The sequence below is a fragment of the Piliocolobus tephrosceles genome, chromosome 3 (assembly GCF_002776525.5).
Source record: "Piliocolobus tephrosceles isolate RC106 chromosome 3, ASM277652v3, whole genome shotgun sequence".
Classification (NCBI taxonomy): domain Eukaryota; kingdom Metazoa; phylum Chordata; class Mammalia; order Primates; family Cercopithecidae; genus Piliocolobus; species Piliocolobus tephrosceles.
The window spans coordinates 241,135-249,751 of record NC_045436.1 but is presented as its reverse complement, the minus strand read 5'-3'; the positions used below and the strand labels follow the sequence as shown (position 1 = coordinate 249,751).

Genomic DNA, 8,617 nt, shown 5'->3' with positions numbered 1-8,617 from the left:
ACCATACAAAAACATAAAATAACATTAATGAATTTCTTTAAAACCTGGAAGGGCAACCTTTTTATTTCTGAAAATCCAGAATCCATAAAGTATTAACATTTTATCACATACAAATTAAAAATTTCCACATGGCAAAAAATAAGGTATTTGAATCTAAAGACATATTACAAATTGGAAGGCAGACGTTTGTAATTATATCACAGATAACGAGTGAATCTCTCTGTATAGGAAGTTTTAGATGTGAAGAAGGAAAAGATTAAATACTTACTGTTAAATAACAGAAAAGGATTCAAAGATAAACAGTTCTCAGAAAAATTCAAACAATTTTTTTGATAGATGTCAACCTCAGTTATAAAATGAGAATAGCATTAAATTACCATGAAATACCATTTTTCACCTTTAGATTGGCAAGAACTGAAAGTTTTATAATATATCCCATCAATAAGGCTGTGGAGTGTAAGCTTTTACCACCTCTATCGAGGGCAATTAATATCTATCAAAGTTACGAATACCTGTAATATTTGACATAGCACTCCCACTTTGGGGTTATACAACATACTTGAACATGTGTAAAATAATGTATGCATAAGTGTATTCATCAAAGCTATTAACTATTAACAAAAGATTCAAAATAATTTTATTCTTCAATCTTGGACTAGTTAATTATTGTCTAAGTTCAATGGAATGCTACGTCTTCATTTTAAAAATACATAAAGTCTACATATTGACTCATAGGAAATATTATTTAGAGAAAAAGTAAGGTTTAAAACAGTGTGTTTAATAAACTGTCCTTGCTGTAAAAAGAGAAAACATAAAGTCATACATTTATTTTTGCTTGCATATGCCAACAGAAACCATAGAAGAATGCAAAAGAAACTAATGACATCAGTAGCCTAAGGATGTGGCCATGGGAACTGACATGGAGACAATTATGAGATTAGGAGGAAGACTTTTCAATGTATACTTTTAAATTTTTTAGATATTTAGCCATGTGCATTGATTTCCTACTTAAAAAAAAAAAAAACCCAAATTTTAAAATAAAAGATACAACATAAAAGTAAAGATAATATAGATCAAATCATCCCTTCTCCCTGGCCCAGTCACCACTCCTTCCTCTACAGAAATACACACCTACAGAGAATTTTTGAAATCCTCTAGAGAAATACACACCTACAGAGAAGTTTTACAAAAATAAAAATAAAAAAGCAAGAGGCAAAGCAGTGTTTATTACTAGCTAAGACGCCTTTGCCGCCCTAACCCCCACAGGCTGAACTACTTGGAGAAATTGTCCAGCCTTGCACAGACACGGAAATGGGCTCCTCCTCTTGAAAGCAATTCTGAACCTCAGTATTACACCGGCCCAGAACACAAACACGGAAGCAGGGAGAGAAGAGGAGTAACAATGTCTCCAAAGACTGGGTTAACCTAGCCTTCCCAAGCTAGAGGAGAAGTTGAGCACCAGGCTGAACACCACGCCTTACTTTGGGGAAAAGAACTTTATTGCTCTCGATCTACACTCAGCTCTTGCAGAGAAGTGGGAGCGTGGCAGACACAAAGGGGTTAGAGGAAGAGCCCTGTGCTTACCGGGGAGGCTACTGTGGGGTTTCGGAGGCCAAGTTCAGGAGTTTATCCAGCACAGAAGGCAGCGGTTTAATGCCTCTTATCAATAAATATTTACACATATAACCTACATGCATTGAATCTACAATGTGCATACATTTCTTGTACCTGAAAATATCTAATATTAAACTAAGGAGAAATATAATTATAGATAATATAATACACACAGTTACAGCGTACATTCCAGATGAAACATTTTTGCATGCTAGGGTAGACACAAAACCTGTTTGCTATGAAGGCCCTGGCAGTCTACATTTAGACAATCATTTGCATACTGTTAAATACACTTTTGCAGTAAAACCAGAAGGCAATAAAGCTGTATCCATGCGTCTTCTAACCTATTTGATCGATGCTGCCATAAGAGCTTCAGAGACTGAATATTTGTGTGGCTCTCAATTTACATAAATTAGAAGTTTAAATGTAGGATAATGGTAATAATTTATGTCATCTAACAACTATCTAAAGTCTTTGGAACACAAGATCTCTGGATAGCCAAAACTTCTAATTAATTGAGGATTACAACTTTAATTAACAATAATTTTTTAAAATAATTTAAATATTTCAGGTGAAAATCTTTTTAAACAATTTTCAAAGTCTAAAAGCTTTGAATTTGGTTGCTAATTTATAAGTCAACACTATGAATACTGGGTTACATATAATAGATATAATCTATGTCATATATACGTATACACAATAGATGTGACGAGGTCTGTTAAAGTATGTGGGGTTATTTTCATTGGTCTATTTTTCCACTTACTTTGTGAGTTTTTCCCTCCCTTTCCTTGCTGTCAGTGTCCTCATGTAGCAGCTTTTCTCCTTATTTCTAATGTTCTCATTTTACACCTACTACAGGCTTTGAAATTACATATTAAAGCTCCTTTAAGTAGTATGTAACCTAAGATTAGGCCTTGAAATAAGGGCGAAGGAGATCACTTTCAAGCCACGTGTGTGAGATTTGAATGCCGGCCCTAGAGACGCTGCTTTGGCTGTATACAGGTTTGTTGCTTCCTGTTTTAGGCTACCTCGAAAGAAGAGTTTTTTCTGATAAGAGTTTGGGTTAGATTCAACATAACCTTAGAAGAAATGGCTACCCTATTTTATTTATGCTTTGCTTTTTTTACAAAAAAGAAATTTTATTAAAATTTATATAAAATCACATGATAAAATATTTTTTAAAGAAAGAAAAGAAAAAAGTGAGGTCTTTGAAATGTAAGGCAAAAGGCAAGAGCAGACAGAGCCAGGTATAAGACTCATCACACAACACAAGCCAACAACCCTCCACCTTTGCCAGAGACGAGGAACAAAGTTGGTTTTACGGTTTGTAGTCCATCCAAAAAGCTAACAAAACTCATATCGTTACTTAGTGTAAATAAAACAATCGCTTCAGTAAAGCACAAGTTTTTCAGACAGTGAGTGCAGAAAACAATTACTTCTTAGTTACTCCTCAAGAAATCACTGTGAAATGTAAAAATAACGTCCTCGGCAATGACTTTACAAGAAATCCAAAGATGAGTTTTAATAGCATAATTCAATGAAAAATAATTCTGTAGAAAAAGAAAACATTACAGCTCTCCAGAAACACAAAAATGCGTATTCCAAAGCGCAACCACTGATGGTCTGTGGCTGCTCCTGGTGGCCCAATGGCACTATCTGTGACAGTGTTGGATGCACACAGGCGGTCATCTCTCAGTAAAGTGTGAGTCACTCAGCACCTCAAGTCACTGAAGGGCGCCTGACAGACCCTAGGCCCTCCTAGCCCCACATCTCGGTCTTGGTTCCTCAGTACATCCGCTAAGTCTTGATTTAAGCAGATGAAAACACAGCCGGGAGCTCTACTATTATTCCAAATATGATTACTCACTATAGGCTTGAGAACAAAGGAAATAGAGACAAATTAATCAAAAGAAACAAAATAACTAGTAAAGGCATTACTGTCAGTGGTTGGTGGTTAATGAGTGAGTGACCTGGATAAGGACTAATGATTGCTAAAGGCCTGCTCCAGTACCCAGAGCGGGGAAAGTGGAAGACAATTCAACACAAAAACAGCACTACCCTTTCTTGCCTGTGACAGCAAGCCAAAATGTCAACACCAACTCTTTAACTTTACTTTCCATATAAGCAAGCAGCATTAGCATTTCTCTAGAGGAAGGGATATAACGAGGTAAGATTTGGAATTAAAAACATAAACTGGTGTGGTTCGACAAAGCCAGATTATTCAGTGCAAACAATATATCAACTGTCAGCTGAGCGAAAAGATAACCCAATCTCCAACACCCAGGGGCCTGGAATTACACACTGCAAGGTACTGTGCATCGATTTCCTACGTGTTAGAGGAAGGAACAGTTTAGCCTTGACACCAAGAGGTCTGCACACACAAATACCTAAAAGTAACCTAAAAGTCTATTCATGTCCTCAGCCCACTTTTGATGGGATTGTTTGTTTCTTGCTAATTTGTTTGAGTTCATTGTAGATTCTGGATATTAGTCCTTTATCAGATGTATAGATTGTGAAGATTTTCTCCCACTCTGTGGGTAGTCTGATTACTCTGCTGACTATTCCTTCTGTCGTGCAAAAGTTCTTTAGTTTAATTAGGTCCCAGCTATTTATCTTTGTTTTTATTGCATTTGCTGTTGGGTTCTTGTTCATGAAATCCTTGTCTAAGCCAATGTCTAGAAGGGTTTTTCTGATGTTTTCTTTTAGAATTTTTATAGTTTCTTGTCTTAGATTTAAGTCCTTCATCCATCTTGAGTACCACTTGTTCCTCAATAACCTATGGAAATAAAAACTTAAAAAAATACCAAAATACAAAGTAAAAGTAACTTAGCACTCAATTGCAGTATGTCTGAACTTCTTGGAAAGATGAATGCCTTTCAATTATTAAAATTAATTTTTAATTATATATCTGAAAAGTATTATTAATAAAGATTCCTTGAACTTAGCAGTTCCAGTTCCAGAGAAAGACTACCAGGTGTACAGCTCTTAGAATGTAAGCCACTAAGATGCAGAGACTGTATCTGTGCAAATCACTTTGTTCAACACCAAAAGCATGTCAGCAAGAAGTGAAATATTCACAAATACTTTTTTGATGAAAACGACAAGGAATCGGGACCCTTGATTAGAAGAGATGGATATCTAAGTTGAACCAGCTATCTTAGAAAAGAAAGTGGGAGCGCCCCTTACCAAATGTTGGGAGAACAGAAGCACAGCTGGGCCCCAAGCTAGCACCAGCATCTGAGCATCTGAAAAGGGGCCAGGACTCTCTGTCTCTAAGTCTCTCATTCCCACTTTCTTGGTGTCTTGGCTTCATCTCCAAACCAAAATCCTTTTCTTCTCTAGAGCAAGAAATAGAACTCCACTAGTTCTCTGCTAGCATCAAACTAAGCTGAGGTGTAAAAACGCTCTTCTTTTACTTAGTTCTGTGCATGGACAGAATCATCTGCCTACTCGCGACCAATCCGGTGTTGGGGGTGTTGCATTCTGATCACCCAGGTTAGGTCACATGCCTACCCTCAACATGGGAGGCAGAGATTTATGAGTTGAGTGAGGAAAGAGAAGTAGTTCCAGCAAAGGAAAGGAAAATGCACTGAACTACAGAAATGGGGAGAAGCAATGAATATTAAAAGAAATAGACTTATGTTAGAAGAAAATGGCAAAACTAGGGTAGATTCCCATATATCTCAGCAGGGTACTAGAGAGCCCCACGTGTTAATACACAGGAATACATTCTATGGAAGATTATCTGTATGAAACTGGATGCCCACTGGAATTCGTACATGAATGCACAATGCGGTCACTCACTACCACAAATTCTGCAGTAGAGCGTCCCACATGTGGGGCAATTCCAAGGATCAGCACATCCCTACAATGGATCCAGAGTGTAGCGGATAAGCCATGCCCTGGGAAAACTGCCTTTCAGATCATGGCATCTGCCCTGCCAGGGAAGTATGAAACTGGGTATTTCTAAGGCACATTGAAACAAACGTCCTTTTTAGCAACAAGTTACGGGTATTTTGAAAATCCTTGACTGCAAAACGCACAGAAATAGCAGATAAAATACAGTAAACATGGACTTAAATGCTTAGTTGTGCTTCCAAGAGAATAAGAGAAATACCCAGGGGAAAATGGCAAAGCAGAAAACCTGAATGGTCAATTAATACAAAAACCACGAGTGCCCTGGAAACATTTCCCGATCTCAAGAATCCAGAGACGTGAATCTGAAGGCTGTGTGGAGTAGCAGAAGACAAGGCTTTAGGTCACTGCAAGGTAGAGACCTCTGCATAAATTCAGAACTCATTAATCAGGAATTAAAAGCTTCTAACAAAAGTAAAGAGATAAAAAAGGAGCTTGTTCATTTCATGTTCATTGCAGCATTATTCACAATAGCCAAGAGGTAAAAGCAACCTAAATATCTGTCAACAGATGAATGGATTTTAAAAAGTGGTATATACACAATAAACTACTATTCAGCCTTAGAAAAGAAGGAAATCCTGTCATATGTCATAACAGAGATAAATCTTGGTGATATTATACTAAGTGAAATAAACCACTCACAAAAATACAAACACAGTGCTGCATGATCCTTCTTATATGATGAGGTTTTTAAAGTAGTCAAACTCTTAGAAACAGAGACCTAAAATGATAGGTGCCAGGGACTGGCGGAGGGGGAAAAGAGGAGTTGTTCAATGGGTAGAGAGTTTTATAGGTGAATCCCAAACTCTAATCCTACTTAAGCTGGTATAGAGGATAGAAACAAAGATAAGATCGTAGATTTATGAACAATAGAAAGTGCAAATCAAGCATTCTATACCTAGCCAAACTGTCATTCCTATGTGGAGACGAAAAGAGAAAAAGACTCTCAAACATGCAGGAATGTAGGACAATCATTTGTACAACCTTACTGAAAAAATATTCTCCAAATTAAAATAAATGTGGCTGGGCATAGTGGCTCATGCCTGTAATCCCAGCACTTTGGGAGGCCAAGGTGGGTGGACTGCTCCAGGCCAAGAGTTCCAGATCAGCCTAGGCAACATGGTGAAACTCCATCACTAGTAAAAACTCAAAAATTCAGGCCATGGTGGCGGGCACCTGTAATCCCAGCTGAGGCAGGAGAATCACTGGAACCTGGGAGACAGAGGTTGCAGCGAGCGTACCACTGCACTCCAGCCTGAGTGACAGAGGGAGACCGTGTCTCCAAGAAAAATGAAGCAAACAGATAAATACATTTTACACTGGCAAAGATCAAATTATTTGTGATTACAGCGCTTATCATTTACTGGGTATATAATCTCTACCAGTAGTTTCACTAGATACTTTATAAATGTCATTTCTGTCTATCCTTTAACAGGCCTCTAAATTAGATGTTCTATCCACTTTATGGATATGAGAAATCTAAGAGAATTGACTAACCCACTCTTAGATTTCTCATCTATGAAGTCGATAAAACAGCTCATTTAGAGGCTTTGTAATTTGCAAAATATCATATAGCTAGGATTGTAAATTGATCCTGGTACTTTTTGATTTTTTAACTTAAAGTTCATGCTGAAGTGTGCTGGGCTGACAGGCATTCTAAAATTCAGCCCAAGGCATAAGTAAAGTGGCATCTTTCCCTACTGGGGTGAAGGAGCCAGACCACCAAAATAATCAGTTCTTTAGACCTTTCTGATGACTCACATCCTCGAAACTTTATGAACTCAACATGATATCGTGTATACTGGAAAAATACAATGTATATTTTTAATAAAAATGGAGTGGGTTTTAGGAGATCTGTAGCAGTCACAGCTGACATCCAAACTGTTCTATTTCACATGTGGAGGTTTCCATCTTCCACCACCACGACCTCCACCTTCCTGCTCTTCACTCCTTCTTACTTCACTGATCAGTTACTGCTTTTCTCTTCCAATTCAGACTCAAAGTGACAGGACAGGACAGGACAGAATGACGTAGAAATCACAGGGTTTGTGCGACCTGGAGAATGGGGTCCACGCAAACCTCTGGACCGCGTTTTCTCAGGGGTAGACTTGATGCTCAGATGCTGATGTTCTGCACTGGGCCTTTTGGGTTCCTCCTCCTCATTCACTCTTGCTCCTAAGCATCACCTGCTCTGACTTGTAAACGCTGTTCTAACATCCCCTAACACAAAGGAGTTAACTGAAGCTCTGAGAGGCCTGGAGGTCAGTCGTGGGCCTTCACATTATTTGACTTTAAACAAATCTTGAAAGATTCATCCCCGTCACATGGCACCTGTGTGCATGGAGAGGCATTCGTATCACGCCAGTACAAAAGCAGCAGCAGCGTTTGCCAGAAATCGTGGGATTCCTCTGCTTCCCACGGGTTCCGGGTCTGAATTGCCAGGCCTGCTTTGTCAGGAGTGAGATATGTAAGAGTCATGGCTGGGTGGGGCTAGATTGTGCTATGGCATGTAAGGGATGAAAGTGAGAGATATTTCTTAATTACAAATGTATGTTCCTTATTTTTCTAAGTTTGGATTCACATCCCTCAATTCCATTTTTTTTTTTTTTTTTTGCACAAAATCTCACTGTATCATTAATGGATTTGTACAGTGCATTGACAATATCATAATCTATCAACTCTAACCTGATTAAGCATGCACTTGTCATTTTAAAAAGTGAGAAAACTGGCATACATGCTTCAGCCAAGAATTTGCCACACCTGCATTGTGTACGCAGCTGGTTTAATTATAGACATAATGTGTTTAGCATAGTATGTACAAAGCTGCATCACATCTGCACATCTCATTTGATGTATTTCCTGAGACCTGTTTGCTACTGTTCTTTCCTTTGTGACTGTCCTTACCTATGTGACTGTCCTTACAGAATTAATATTTTTATTAATTAGTAATTTACCTAATTACTATTTTTATCTAGTTTTATTAATAGTAATGTATCTAATTACTATTAGAGAATTAATTATACTTCAGCACCTAACTGAAACTGCAATCTTATTCCGTCACATCTGGAAATGGGTGCACGCTCGTAGC

At 38.0% G+C, this 8,617-nt stretch overlaps 1 pseudogene; it reads right to left on the bottom strand.

Annotated features, from left to right (window-relative positions):
- Nucleotides 1–5,390: 5,390 nt before the first annotated feature.
- LOC111528083 lies at nucleotides 5,391–5,566 on the bottom strand (annotated as a pseudogene).
- Nucleotides 5,567–8,617: the final 3,051 nt, after the last annotated feature.